This window comes from Ranitomeya imitator, unplaced genomic scaffold, assembly GCF_032444005.1.
Source record: "Ranitomeya imitator isolate aRanImi1 unplaced genomic scaffold, aRanImi1.pri SCAFFOLD_240, whole genome shotgun sequence".
Classification (NCBI taxonomy): Eukaryota; Metazoa; Chordata; class Amphibia; order Anura; family Dendrobatidae; genus Ranitomeya; species Ranitomeya imitator.
The window spans coordinates 55,732-69,331 of NW_027194554.1; the positions used below are offsets into that span (position 1 = coordinate 55,732).

General features: G+C 38.0%; 18 non-coding genes across 18 annotated transcripts; all 18 read left to right on the forward strand.

The window, feature by feature from the left end:
• Positions 1–18: 18 nt before the first annotated feature.
• Positions 19–91, forward strand: TRNAR-CCU (transfer RNA arginine (anticodon CCU)). Its single transcript has one exon. It is a non-coding gene; the product is annotated as a tRNA-Arg (tRNA).
• Positions 92–943: 852 nt separating this feature from the next.
• On the forward strand, positions 944–1,036 carry TRNAI-UAU (transfer RNA isoleucine (anticodon UAU)). Its single transcript is given in 2 exon segments — positions 944–981; positions 1,001–1,036. It is a non-coding gene; the product is annotated as a tRNA-Ile (tRNA).
• Positions 1,037–1,483: 447 nt separating this feature from the next.
• On the forward strand, positions 1,484–1,556 carry TRNAR-CCU (transfer RNA arginine (anticodon CCU)). Its single transcript has one exon. It is a non-coding gene; the product is annotated as a tRNA-Arg (tRNA).
• An 852-nt stretch (positions 1,557–2,408) lies between these two features.
• TRNAI-UAU (transfer RNA isoleucine (anticodon UAU)) lies at positions 2,409–2,501 on the forward strand. Its single transcript is given in 2 exon segments — positions 2,409–2,446; positions 2,466–2,501. It is a non-coding gene; the product is annotated as a tRNA-Ile (tRNA).
• A 447-nt stretch (positions 2,502–2,948) lies between these two features.
• TRNAR-CCU (transfer RNA arginine (anticodon CCU)) lies at positions 2,949–3,021 on the forward strand. The gene has a single exon. It is a non-coding gene; the product is annotated as a tRNA-Arg (tRNA).
• An 827-nt stretch (positions 3,022–3,848) lies between these two features.
• TRNAI-UAU (transfer RNA isoleucine (anticodon UAU)) lies at positions 3,849–3,941 on the forward strand. Its single transcript is given in 2 exon segments — positions 3,849–3,886; positions 3,906–3,941. It is a non-coding gene; the product is annotated as a tRNA-Ile (tRNA).
• Positions 3,942–4,388: 447 nt separating this feature from the next.
• Positions 4,389–4,461, forward strand: TRNAR-CCU (transfer RNA arginine (anticodon CCU)). The gene has a single exon. It is a non-coding gene; the product is annotated as a tRNA-Arg (tRNA).
• An 852-nt stretch (positions 4,462–5,313) lies between these two features.
• On the forward strand, positions 5,314–5,406 carry TRNAI-UAU (transfer RNA isoleucine (anticodon UAU)). Its single transcript is given in 2 exon segments — positions 5,314–5,351; positions 5,371–5,406. It is a non-coding gene; the product is annotated as a tRNA-Ile (tRNA).
• A 447-nt stretch (positions 5,407–5,853) lies between these two features.
• Positions 5,854–5,926, forward strand: TRNAR-CCU (transfer RNA arginine (anticodon CCU)). The gene has a single exon. It is a non-coding gene; the product is annotated as a tRNA-Arg (tRNA).
• An 852-nt stretch (positions 5,927–6,778) lies between these two features.
• On the forward strand, positions 6,779–6,871 carry TRNAI-UAU (transfer RNA isoleucine (anticodon UAU)). The gene is given in 2 exon segments: positions 6,779–6,816; positions 6,836–6,871. It is a non-coding gene; the product is annotated as a tRNA-Ile (tRNA).
• A 447-nt stretch (positions 6,872–7,318) lies between these two features.
• On the forward strand, positions 7,319–7,391 carry TRNAR-CCU (transfer RNA arginine (anticodon CCU)). The gene has a single exon. It is a non-coding gene; the product is annotated as a tRNA-Arg (tRNA).
• An 852-nt stretch (positions 7,392–8,243) lies between these two features.
• Positions 8,244–8,336, forward strand: TRNAI-UAU (transfer RNA isoleucine (anticodon UAU)). Its single transcript is given in 2 exon segments — positions 8,244–8,281; positions 8,301–8,336. It is a non-coding gene; the product is annotated as a tRNA-Ile (tRNA).
• Positions 8,337–8,783: 447 nt separating this feature from the next.
• TRNAR-CCU (transfer RNA arginine (anticodon CCU)) lies at positions 8,784–8,856 on the forward strand. Its single transcript has one exon. It is a non-coding gene; the product is annotated as a tRNA-Arg (tRNA).
• Positions 8,857–9,708: 852 nt separating this feature from the next.
• Positions 9,709–9,801, forward strand: TRNAI-UAU (transfer RNA isoleucine (anticodon UAU)). The gene is given in 2 exon segments: positions 9,709–9,746; positions 9,766–9,801. It is a non-coding gene; the product is annotated as a tRNA-Ile (tRNA).
• A 447-nt stretch (positions 9,802–10,248) lies between these two features.
• TRNAR-CCU (transfer RNA arginine (anticodon CCU)) lies at positions 10,249–10,321 on the forward strand. Its single transcript has one exon. It is a non-coding gene; the product is annotated as a tRNA-Arg (tRNA).
• An 852-nt stretch (positions 10,322–11,173) lies between these two features.
• TRNAI-UAU (transfer RNA isoleucine (anticodon UAU)) lies at positions 11,174–11,266 on the forward strand. Its single transcript is given in 2 exon segments — positions 11,174–11,211; positions 11,231–11,266. It is a non-coding gene; the product is annotated as a tRNA-Ile (tRNA).
• Positions 11,267–11,713: 447 nt separating this feature from the next.
• On the forward strand, positions 11,714–11,786 carry TRNAR-CCU (transfer RNA arginine (anticodon CCU)). The gene has a single exon. It is a non-coding gene; the product is annotated as a tRNA-Arg (tRNA).
• A 1,392-nt stretch (positions 11,787–13,178) lies between these two features.
• On the forward strand, positions 13,179–13,251 carry TRNAR-CCU (transfer RNA arginine (anticodon CCU)). The gene has a single exon. It is a non-coding gene; the product is annotated as a tRNA-Arg (tRNA).
• Positions 13,252–13,600: the final 349 nt, after the last annotated feature.

Below are 13,600 nucleotides of genomic sequence, written 5' to 3' on the forward strand. Positions count from 1 at the left end.
TTTAAGCTACTCCATCAAGCCCCAGTGGCCTAATGGATAAGGCACTGGCCTCCTAAGCCAGGGATTGTGGGTTCAAGTCCCATCTGGGGTGCTTGTTGATTTCCCTTTCCGACAGCTTCTCATGGAAGTTTGATGGTGCATGTGTAAACCGTTCTCCTTGTCTTGTTTCTTCGTAAATTAGTTCTTGCAAACCTCTACCCTTTACAACGATCCTTTCCATGTACTGAGAGAAGCGTTAACACGCAATTGTGTGGCGGAAAAATATTGCATCTTAATTGTTTTCATCTTATCTTCATTTATGACCCAAATAACAAAGAGTATATTTTCTAAGATATGGTTATGCTTTCAACCACACAATATTTGCAAAGATCAAAAGAAAAAAATTATAATTGAAAAAATGTAAACGGTTTTTGAAACATTTTGGACAATGTTCTTTTTTTCATATCATGTTCTTTCTTACAAAACAAAATGAGAGTAATCTTTCAATTTTTACCCTGGCCATTGGGAACATTTTGGACTCAAACATCCTGCCGTTCTCCTAAATATCAGAGGTATGGTTACAAAGACTGACAACACCTCTGTACGCAGCTGTTAACACAGGATCTAGGAATCACAAAAGGTGATGTCACAGATGACCCTGCAGCCCCTGAATTCAGAAGAATTTTTTATATCGTCAATGTCTGTTCATTGCAGCAAATGTACGTGCGCATTTCCAGATCCAAAAAAAAACAGGATGTTTGAGTCTAAAATGACCCGGCGTCCAGTGTCTAAATTTCTCATTTTCATTTTTAATAAAGATCGTGATATGGTAAAATATATATTGTCAAACATTATAATAAAATCTTAGAAACCTGTTGTAAGCAATCATTAATTTTCTGAAGAACTATCCCATTTCATTTTTTTTTTCTTATAGAATGTATGTCGTAGGGGGTGTGCCCAGTCGGCTCCAGTGGCGCAATCGGTCAGCGCGCGGTACTTATAAAGCAGTAACTGTCGAGTGATGCCGAGGTTGTGAGTTCGACCCTCACCTGGAGCATTCTATTCTTGCCTTCGTTTTGTATTTTTTACTACTGAAGTCGTTGAAACGGTTCATGATCTAGCGCCAAGATTAAGAGAGAAATTTCAACGAGATATTTGTTGTTTAAGTTTTTGTATTTTTAAAAATTGCCGCAGGTTGGACAAGTCTACTGAGTCCCACCGTAATCTGGTGTCATAATTGAAAGGGAAATGTGGAAGCTATCTATTTAGTTTTTCAGGCTTCTGGTAGTCCAATAAACTTTCCATCATCGGCATTAGTAACGTACAGTGACCCGACAAAGTTAGCCCTGGCTCTCTTGTAAAATAAAGATGCATGTGCATTCGGACGGTTTGTTTCAATTTGGAGTTCAAACTTACAAGATCGTTCGTGATAACTCAATCAAAATTGAGTGCTGCACTCTTGTGGTAACCAAAAAAAGTCTAGATTTTTAAGCTACTCCATCAAGCCCCAGTGGCCTAATGGATAAGGCACTGGCCTCCTAAGCCAGGGATTGTGGGTTCAAGTCCCATCTGGGGTGCTTGTTGATTTCCCTTTCCGACAGCTTCTCATGGAAGTTTGATGGTGCATGTGTAAACCGTTCTCCTTGTCTTGTTTCTTCGTAAATTAGTTCTTGCAAACCTCTACCCTTTACAACGATCCTTTCCATGTACTGAGAGAAGCGTTAACACGCAATTGTGTGGCGGAAAAATATTGCATCTTAATTGTTTTCATCTTATCTTCATTTATGACCCAAATAACAAAGAGTATATTTTCTAAGATATGGTTATGCTTTCAACCACACAATATTTGCAAAGATCAAAAGAAAAAAATTATAATTGAAAAAATGTAAACGGTTTTTGAAACATTTTGGACAATGTTCTTTTTTTCATATCATGTTCTTTCTTACAAAACAAAATGAGAGTAATCTTTCAATTTTTACCCTGGCCATTGGGAACATTTTGGACTCAAACATCCTGCCGTTCTCCTAAATATCAGAGGTATGGTTACAAAGACTGACAACACCTCTGTACGCAGCTGTTAACACAGGATCTAGGAATCACAAAAGGTGATGTCACAGATGACCCTGCAGCCCCTGAATTCAGAAGAATTTTTTATATCGTCAATGTCTGTTCATTGCAGCAAATGTACGTGCGCATTTCCAGATCCAAAAAAAAACAGGATGTTTGAGTCTAAAATGACCCGGCGTCCAGTGTCTAAATTTCTCATTTTCATTTTTAATAAAGATCGTGATATGGTAAAATATATATTGTCAAACATTATAATAAAATCTTAGAAACCTGTTGTAAGCAATCATTAATTTTCTGAAGAACTATCCCATTTCATTTTTTTTTTCTTATAGAATGTATGTCGTAGGGGGTGTGCCCAGTCGGCTCCAGTGGCGCAATCGGTCAGCGCGCGGTACTTATAAAGCAGTAACTGTCGAGTGATGCCGAGGTTGTGAGTTCGACCCTCACCTGGAGCATTCTATTCTTGCCTTCGTTTTGTATTTTTTACTACTGAAGTCGTTGAAACGGTTCATGATCTAGCGCCAAGATTAAGAGAGAAATTTCAACGAGATATTTGTTGTTTAAGTTTTTGTATTTTTAAAAATTGCCGCAGGTTGGACAAGTCTACTGAGTCCCACCGTAATCTGGTGTCATAATTGAAAGGGAAATGTGGAAGCTATCTATTTAGTTTTTCAGGCTTCTGGTAGTCCAATAAACTTTCCATCATCGGCATTAGTAACGTACAGTGACCCGACAAAGTTAGCCCTGGCTCTCTTGTAAAATAAAGATGCATGTGCATTCGGACGGTTTGTTTCAATTTGGAGTTCAAACTTACAAGATCGTTCGTGATAACTCAATCAAAATTGAGTGCTGCACTCTTGTGGTAACCAAAAAAAGTCTAGATTTTTAAGCTACTCCATCAAGCCCCAGTGGCCTAATGGATAAGGCACTGGCCTCCTAAGCCAGGGATTGTGGGTTCAAGTCCCATCTGGGGTGCTTGTTGATTTCCCTTTCCGACAGCTTCTCATGGAAGTTTGATGGTGCATGTGTAAACCGTTCTCCTTGTCTTGTTTCTTCGTAAATTAGTTCTTGCAAACCTCTACCCTTTACAACGATCCTTTCCATGTACTGAGAGAAGCGTTAACACGCAATTGTGTGGCGGAAAAATATTGCATCTTAATTGTTTTCATCTTATCTTCATTTATGACCCAAATAACAAAGAGTATATTTTCTAAGATATGGTTATGCTTTCAACCACACAATATTTGCAAAGATCAAAAGAAAAAAATTATAATTGAAAAAATGTAAACGGTTTTTGAAACATTTTGGACAATGTTCTTTTTTTCATATCATGTTCTTTCTTACAAAACAAAATGAGAGTAATCTTTCAATTTTTACCCTGGCCATTGGGAACATTTTGGACTCAAACATCCTGCCGTTCTCCTAAATATCAGAGGTATGGTTACAAAGACTGACAACACCTCTGTACGCAGCTGTTAACACAGGATCTAGGAATCACAAAAGGTGATGTCACAGATGACCCTGCAGCCCCTGAATTCAGAAGAATTTTTTATATCGTCAATGTCTGTTCATTACGAAGAAAAAAAAACAGGATGTTTGAGTCTAAAATGACCCGGCGTCCAGTGTCTAAATTTCTCATTTTCATTTTTAATAAAGATCGTGATATGGTAAAATATATATTGTCAAACATTATAATAAAATCTTAGAAACCTGTTGTAAGCAATCATTAATTTTCTGAAGAACTATCCCATTTCATTTTTTTTTTCTTATAGAATGTATGTCGTAGGGGGTGTGCCCAGTCGGCTCCAGTGGCGCAATCGGTCAGCGCGCGGTACTTATAAAGCAGTAACTGTCGAGTGATGCCGAGGTTGTGAGTTCGACCCTCACCTGGAGCATTCTATTCTTGCCTTCGTTTTGTATTTTTTACTACTGAAGTCGTTGAAACGGTTCATGATCTAGCGCCAAGATTAAGAGAGAAATTTCAACGAGATATTTGTTGTTTAAGTTTTTGTATTTTTAAAAATTGCCGCAGGTTGGACAAGTCTACTGAGTCCCACCGTAATCTGGTGTCATAATTGAAAGGGAAATGTGGAAGCTATCTATTTAGTTTTTCAGGCTTCTGGTAGTCCAATAAACTTTCCATCATCGGCATTAGTAACGTACAGTGACCCGACAAAGTTAGCCCTGGCTCTCTTGTAAAATAAAGATGCATGTGCATTCGGACGGTTTGTTTCAATTTGGAGTTCAAACTTACAAGATCGTTCGTGATAACTCAATCAAAATTGAGTGCTGCACTCTTGTGGTAACCAAAAAAAGTCTAGATTTTTAAGCTGCTCCATCAAGCCCCAGTGGCCTAATGGATAAGGCACTGGCCTCCTAAGCCAGGGATTGTGGGTTCAAGTCCCATCTGGGGTGCTTGTTGATTTCCCTTTCCGACAGCTTCTCATGGAAGTTTGATGGTGCATGTGTAAACCGTTCTCCTTGTCTTGTTTCTTCGTAAATTAGTTCTTGCAAACCTCTACCCTTTACAACGATCCTTTCCATGTACTGAGAGAAGCGTTAACACGCAATTGTGTGGCGGAAAAATATTGCATCTTAATTGTTTTCATCTTATCTTCATTTATGACCCAAATAACAAAGAGTATATTTTCTAAGATATGGTTATGCTTTCAACCACACAATATTTGCAAAGATCAAAAGAAAAAAATTATAATTGAAAAAATGTAAACGGTTTTTGAAACATTTTGGACAATGTTCTTTTTTTCATATCATGTTCTTTCTTACAAAACAAAATGAGAGTAATCTTTCAATTTTTACCCTGGCCATTGGGAACATTTTGGACTCAAACATCCTGCCGTTCTCCTAAATATCAGAGGTATGGTTACAAAGACTGACAACACCTCTGTACGCAGCTGTTAACACAGGATCTAGGAATCACAAAAGGTGATGTCACAGATGACCCTGCAGCCCCTGAATTCAGAAGAATTTTTTATATCGTCAATGTCTGTTCATTGCAGCAAATGTACGTGCGCATTTCCAGATCCAAAAAAAAACAGGATGTTTGAGTCTAAAATGACCCGGCGTCCAGTGTCTAAATTTCTCATTTTCATTTTTAATAAAGATCGTGATATGGTAAAATATATATTGTCAAACATTATAATAAAATCTTAGAAACCTGTTGTAAGCAATCATTAATTTTCTGAAGAACTATCCCATTTCATTTTTTTTTTCTTATAGAATGTATGTCGTAGGGGGTGTGCCCAGTCGGCTCCAGTGGCGCAATCGGTCAGCGCGCGGTACTTATAAAGCAGTAACTGTCGAGTGATGCCGAGGTTGTGAGTTCGACCCTCACCTGGAGCATTCTATTCTTGCCTTCGTTTTGTATTTTTTACTACTGAAGTCGTTGAAACGGTTCATGATCTAGCGCCAAGATTAAGAGAGAAATTTCAACGAGATATTTGTTGTTTAAGTTTTTGTATTTTTAAAAATTGCCGCAGGTTGGACAAGTCTACTGAGTCCCACCGTAATCTGGTGTCATAATTGAAAGGGAAATGTGGAAGCTATCTATTTAGTTTTTCAGGCTTCTGGTAGTCCAATAAACTTTCCATCATCGGCATTAGTAACGTACAGTGACCCGACAAAGTTAGCCCTGGCTCTCTTGTAAAATAAAGATGCATGTGCATTCGGACGGTTTGTTTCAATTTGGAGTTCAAACTTACAAGATCGTTCGTGATAACTCAATCAAAATTGAGTGCTGCACTCTTGTGGTAACCAAAAAAAGTCTAGATTTTTAAGCTGCTCCATCAAGCCCCAGTGGCCTAATGGATAAGGCACTGGCCTCCTAAGCCAGGGATTGTGGGTTCAAGTCCCATCTGGGGTGCTTGTTGATTTCCCTTTCCGACAGCTTCTCATGGAAGTTTGATGGTGCATGTGTAAACCGTTCTCCTTGTCTTGTTTCTTCGTAAATTAGTTCTTGCAAACCTCTACCCTTTACAACGATCCTTTCCATGTACTGAGAGAAGCGTTAACACGCAATTGTGTGGCGGAAAAATATTGCATCTTAATTGTTTTCATCTTATCTTCATTTATGACCCAAATAACAAAGAGTATATTTTCTAAGATATGGTTATGCTTTCAACCACACAATATTTGCAAAGATCAAAAGAAAAAAATTATAATTGAAAAAATGTAAACGGTTTTTGAAACATTTTGGACAATGTTCTTTTTTTCATATCATGTTCTTTCTTACAAAACAAAATGAGAGTAATCTTTCAATTTTTACCCTGGCCATTGGGAACATTTTGGACTCAAACATCCTGCCGTTCTCCTAAATATCAGAGGTATGGTTACAAAGACTGACAACACCTCTGTACGCAGCTGTTAACACAGGATCTAGGAATCACAAAAGGTGATGTCACAGATGACCCTGCAGCCCCTGAATTCAGAAGAATTTTTTATATCGTCAATGTCTGTTCATTGCAGCAAATGTACGTGCGCATTTCCAGATCCAAAAAAAAACAGGATGTTTGAGTCTAAAATGACCCGGCGTCCAGTGTCTAAATTTCTCATTTTCATTTTTAATAAAGATCGTGATATGGTAAAATATATATTGTCAAACATTATAATAAAATCTTAGAAACCTGTTGTAAGCAATCATTAATTTTCTGAAGAACTATCCCATTTCATTTTTTTTTTCTTATAGAATGTATGTCGTAGGGGGTGTGCCCAGTCGGCTCCAGTGGCGCAATCGGTCAGCGCGCGGTACTTATAAAGCAGTAACTGTCGAGTGATGCCGAGGTTGTGAGTTCGACCCTCACCTGGAGCATTCTATTCTTGCCTTCGTTTTGTATTTTTTACTACTGAAGTCGTTGAAACGGTTCATGATCTAGCGCCAAGATTAAGAGAGAAATTTCAACGAGATATTTGTTGTTTAAGTTTTTGTATTTTTAAAAATTGCCGCAGGTTGGACAAGTCTACTGAGTCCCACCGTAATCTGGTGTCATAATTGAAAGGGAAATGTGGAAGCTATCTATTTAGTTTTTCAGGCTTCTGGTAGTCCAATAAACTTTCCATCATCGGCATTAGTAACGTACAGTGACCCGACAAAGTTAGCCCTGGCTCTCTTGTAAAATAAAGATGCATGTGCATTCGGACGGTTTGTTTCAATTTGGAGTTCAAACTTACAAGATCGTTCGTGATAACTCAATCAAAATTGAGTGCTGCACTCTTGTGGTAACCAAAAAAAGTCTAGATTTTTAAGCTGCTCCATCAAGCCCCAGTGGCCTAATGGATAAGGCACTGGCCTCCTAAGCCAGGGATTGTGGGTTCAAGTCCCATCTGGGGTGCTTGTTGATTTCCCTTTCCGACAGCTTCTCATGGAAGTTTTATGGTGCATGTGTAAACCGTTCTCCTTGTCTTGTTTCTTCGTAAATTAGTTCTTGCAAACCTCTACCCTTTACAACGATCCTTTCCATGTACTGAGAGAAGCGTTAACACGCAATTGTGTGGCGGAAAAATATTGCATCTTAATTGTTTTCATCTTATCTTCATTTATGACCCAAATAACAAAGAGTATATTTTCTAAGATATGGTTATGCTTTCAACCACACAATATTTGCAAAGATCAAAAGAAAAAAATTATAATTGAAAAAATGTAAACGGTTTTTGAAACATTTTGGACAATGTTCTTTTTTTCATATCATGTTCTTTCTTACAAAACAAAATGAGAGTAATCTTTCAATTTTTACCCTGGCCATTGGGAACATTTTGGACTCAAACATCCTGCCGTTCTCCTAAATATCAGAGGTATGGTTACAAAGACTGACAACACCTCTGTACGCAGCTGTTAACACAGGATCTAGGAATCACAAAAGGTGATGTCACAGATGACCCTGCAGCCCCTGAATTCAGAAGAATTTTTTATATCGTCAATGTCTGTTCATTGCAGCAAATGTACGTGCGCATTTCCAGATCCAAAAAAAAACAGGATGTTTGAGTCTAAAATGACCCGGCGTCCAGTGTCTAAATTTCTCATTTTCATTTTTAATAAAGATCGTGATATGGTAAAATATATATTGTCAAACATTATAATAAAATCTTAGAAACCTGTTGTAAGCAATCATTAATTTTCTGAAGAACTATCCCATTTCATTTTTTTTTTCTTATAGAATGTATGTCGTAGGGGGTGTGCCCAGTCGGCTCCAGTGGCGCAATCGGTCAGCGCGCGGTACTTATAAAGCAGTAACTGTCGAGTGATGCCGAGGTTGTGAGTTCGACCCTCACCTGGAGCATTCTATTCTTGCCTTCGTTTTGTATTTTTTACTACTGAAGTCGTTGAAACGGTTCATGATCTAGCGCCAAGATTAAGAGAGAAATTTCAACGAGATATTTGTTGTTTAAGTTTTTGTATTTTTAAAAATTGCCGCAGGTTGGACAAGTCTACTGAGTCCCACCGTAATCTGGTGTCATAATTGAAAGGGAAATGTGGAAGCTATCTATTTAGTTTTTCAGGCTTCTGGTAGTCCAATAAACTTTCCATCATCGGCATTAGTAACGTACAGTGACCCGACAAAGTTAGCCCTGGCTCTCTTGTAAAATAAAGATGCATGTGCATTCGGACGGTTTGTTTCAATTTGGAGTTCAAACTTACAAGATCATTCGTGATAACTCAATCAAAATTGAGTGCTGCACTCTTGTGGTAACCAAAAAAAGTCTAGATTTTTAAGCTGCTCCATCAAGCCCCAGTGGCCTAATGGATAAGGCACTGGCCTCCTAAGCCAGGGATTGTGGGTTCAAGTCCCATCTGGGGTGCTTGTTGATTTCCCTTTCCGACAGCTTCTCATGGAAGTTTGATGGTGCATGTGTAAACCGTTCTCCTTGTCTTGTTTCTTCGTAAATTAGTTCTTGCAAACCTCTACCCTTTACAACGATCCTTTCCATGTACTGAGAGAAGCGTTAACACGCAATTGTGTGGCGGAAAAATATTGCATCTTAATTGTTTTCATCTTATCTTCATTTATGACCCAAATAACAAAGAGTATATTTTCTAAGATATGGTTATGCTTTCAACCACACAATATTTGCAAAGATCAAAAGAAAAAAATTATAATTGAAAAAATGTAAACGGTTTTTGAAACATTTTGGACAATGTTCTTTTTTTCATATCATGTTCTTTCTTACAAAACAAAATGAGAGTAATCTTTCAATTTTTACCCTGGCCATTGGGAACATTTTGGACTCAAACATCCTGCCGTTCTCCTAAATATCAGAGGTATGGTTACAAAGACTGACAACACCTCTGTACGCAGCTGTTAACACAGGATCTAGGAATCACAAAAGGTGATGTCACAGATGACCCTGCAGCCCCTGAATTCAGAAGAATTTTTTATATCGTCAATGTCTGTTCATTGCAGCAAATGTACGTGCGCATTTCCAGATCCAAAAAAAAACAGGATGTTTGAGTCTAAAATGACCCGGCGTCCAGTGTCTAAATTTCTCATTTTCATTTTTAATAAAGATCGTGATATGGTAAAATATATATTGTCAAACATTATAATAAAATCTTAGAAACCTGTTGTAAGCAATCATTAATTTTCTGAAGAACTATCCCATTTCATTTTTTTTTTCTTATAGAATGTATGTCGTAGGGGGTGTGCCCAGTCGGCTCCAGTGGCGCAATCGGTCAGCGCGCGGTACTTATAAAGCAGTAACTGTCGAGTGATGCCGAGGTTGTGAGTTCGACCCTCACCTGGAGCATTCTATTCTTGCCTTCATTTTGTATTTTTTACTACTGAAGTCGTTGAAACGGTTCATGATCTAGCGCCAAGATTAAGAGAGAAATTTCAACGAGATATTTGTTGTTTAAGTTTTTGTATTTTTAAAAATTGCCGCAGGTTGGACAAGTCTACTGAGTCCCACCGTAATCTGGTGTCATAATTGAAAGGGAAATGTGGAAGCTATCTATTTAGTTTTTCAGGCTTCTGGTAGTCCAATAAACTTTCCATCATCGGCATTAGTAACGTACAGTGACCCGACAAAGTTAGCCCTGGCTCTCTTGTAAAATAAAGATGCATGTGCATTCGGACGGTTTGTTTCAATTTGGAGTTCAAACTTACAAGATCGTTCGTGATAACTCAATCAAAATTGAGTGCTGCACTCTTGTGGTAACCAAAAAAAGTCTAGATTTTTAAGCTACTCCATCAAGCCCCAGTGGCCTAATGGATAAGGCACTGGCCTCCTAAGCCAGGGATTGTGGGTTCAAGTCCCATCTGGGGTGCTTGTTGATTTCCCTTTCCGACAGCTTCTCATGGAAGTTTGATGGTGCATGTGTAAACCGTTCTCCTTGTCTTGTTTCTTCGTAAATTAGTTCTTGCAAACCTCTACCCTTTACAACGATCCTTTCCATGTACTGAGAGAAGCGTTAACACGCAATTGTGTGGCGGAAAAATATTGCATCTTAATTGTTTTCATCTTATCTTCATTTATGACCCAAATAACAAAGAGTATATTTTCTAAGATATGGTTATGCTTTCAACCACACAATATTTGCAAAGATCAAAAGAAAAAAATTATAATTGAAAAAATGTAAACGGTTTTTGAAACATTTTGGACAATGTTCTTTTTTTCATATCATGTTCTTTCTTACAAAACAAAATGAGAGTAATCTTTCAATTTTTACCCTGGCCATTGGGAACATTTTGGACTCAAACATCCTGCCGTTCTCCTAAATATCAGAGGTATGGTTACAAAGACTGACAACACCTCTGTACGCAGCTGTTAACACAGGATCTAGGAATCACAAAAGGTGATGTCACAGATGACCCTGCAGCCCCTGAATTCAGAAGAATTTTTTATATCGTCAATGTCTGTTCATTGCAGCAAATGTACGTGCGCATTTCCAGATCCAAAAAAAAACAGGATGTTTGAGTCTAAAATGACCCGGCGTCCAGTGTCTAAATTTCTCATTTTCATTTTTAATAAAGATCGTGATATGGTAAAATATATATTGTCAAACATTATAATAAAATCTTAGAAACCTGTTGTAAGCAATCATTAATTTTCTGAAGAACTATCCCATTTCATTTTTTTTTTCTTATAGAATGTATGTCGTAGGGGGTGTGCCCAGTCGGCTCCAGTGGCGCAATCGGTCAGCGCGCGGTACTTATAAAGCAGTAACTGTCGAGTGATGCCGAGGTTGTGAGTTCGACCCTCACCTGGAGCATTCTATTCTTGCCTTCATTTTGTATTTTTTACTACTGAAGTCGTTGAAACGGTTCATGATCTAGCGCCAAGATTAAGAGAGAAATTTCAACGAGATATTTGTTGTTTAAGTTTTTGTATTTTTAAAAATTGCCGCAGGTTGGACAAGTCTACTGAGTCCCACCGTAATCTGGTGTCATAATTGAAAGGGAAATGTGGAAGCTATCTATTTAGTTTTTCAGGCTTCTGGTAGTCCAATAAACTTTCCATCATCGGCATTAGTAACGTACAGTGACCCGACAAAGTTAGCCCTGGCTCTCTTGTAAAATAAAGATGCATGTGCATTCGGACGGTTTGTTTCAATTTGGAGTTCAAACTTACAAGATCGTTCGTGATAACTCAATCAAAATTGAGTGCTGCACTCTTGTGGTAACCAAAAAAAGTCTAGATTTTTAAGCTACTCCATCAAGCCCCAGTGGCCTAATGGATAAGGCACTGGCCTCCTAAGCCAGGGATTGTGGGTTCAAGTCCCATCTGGGGTGCTTGTTGATTTCCCTTTCCGACAGCTTCTCATGGAAGTTTGATGGTGCATGTGTAAACCGTTCTCCTTGTCTTGTTTCTTCGTAAATTAGTTCTTGCAAACCTCTACCCTTTACAACGATCCTTTCCATGTACTGAGAGAAGCGTTAACACGCAATTGTGTGGCGGAAAAATATTGCATCTTAATTGTTTTCATCTTATCTTCATTTATGACCCAAATAACAAAGAGTATATTTTCTAAGATATGGTTATGCTTTCAACCACACAATATTTGCAAAGATCAAAAGAAAAAAATTATAATTGAAAAAATGTAAACGGTTTTTGAAACATTTTGGACAATGTTCTTTTTTTCATATCATGTTCTTTCTTACAAAACAAAATGAGAGTAATCTTTCAATTTTTACCCTGGCCATTGGGAACATTTTGGACTCAAACATCCTGCCGTTCTCCTAAATATCAGAGGTATGGTTACAAAGACTGACAACACCTCTGTACGCAGCTGTTAACACAGGATCTAGGAATCACAAAAGGTGATGTCACAGATGACCCTGCAGCCCCTGAATTCAGAAGAATTTTTTATATCGTCAATGTCTGTTCATTGCAGCAAATGTACGTGCGCATTTCCAGATCCAAAAAAAAACAGGATGTTTGAGTCTAAAATGACCCGGCGTCCAGTGTCTAAATTTCTCATTTTCATTTTTAATAAAGATCGTGATATGGTAAAATATATATTGTCAAACATTATAATAAAATCTTAGAAACCTGTTGTAAGCAATCATTAATTTTCTGAAGAACTATCCCATTTCATTTTTTTTTTCTTATAGAATGTATGTCGTAGGGGGTGTGCCCAGTCGGCTCCAGTGGCGCAATCGGTCAGCGCACGGTACTTATAAAGCAGTAACTGTCGAGTGATGCCGAGGTTGTGAGTTCGACCCTCACCTGGAGCATTCTATTCTTGCCTTCGTTTTGTATTTTTTACTACTGAAGTCGTTGAAACGGTTCATGATCTAGCGCCAAGATTAAGAGAGAAATTTCAACGAGATATTTGTTGTTTAAGTTTTTGTATTTTTAAAAATTGCCGCAGGTTGGACAAGTCTACTGAGTCCCACCGTAATCTGGTGTCATAATTGAAAGGGAAATGTGGAAGCTATCTATTTAGTTTTTCAGGCTTCTGGTAGTCCAATAAACTTTCCATCATCGGCATTAGTAACGTACAGTGACCCGACAAAGTTAGCCCTGGCTCTCTTGTAAAATAAAGATGCATGTGCATTCGGACGGTTTGTTTCAATTTGGAGTTCAAACTTACAAGATCGTTCGTGATAACTCAATCAAAATTGAGTGCTGCACTCTTGTGGTAACCAAAAAAAGTCTAGATTTTTAAGCTACTCCATCAAGCCCCAGTGGCCTAATGGATAAGGCACTGGCCTCCTAAGCCAGGGATTGTGGGTTCAAGTCCCATCTGGGGTGCTTGTTGATTTCCCTTTCCGACAGCTTCTCATGGAAGTTTGATGGTGCATGTGTAAACCGTTCTCCTTGTCTTGTTTCTTCGTAAATTAGTTCTTGCAAACCTCTACCCTTTACAACGATCCTTTCCATGTACTGAGAGAAGCGTTAACACGCAATTGTGTGGCGGAAAAATATTGCATCTTAATTGTTTTCATCTTATCTTCATTTATGACCCAAATAACAAAGAGTATATTTTCTAAGATATGGTTATGCTTTCAACCACACAATATTTGCAAAGATCAAAAGAAAAAAATTATAATTGAAAAAATGTAAACGGTTTTTGAAACATTTTGGACAATGTTCTTTTTTT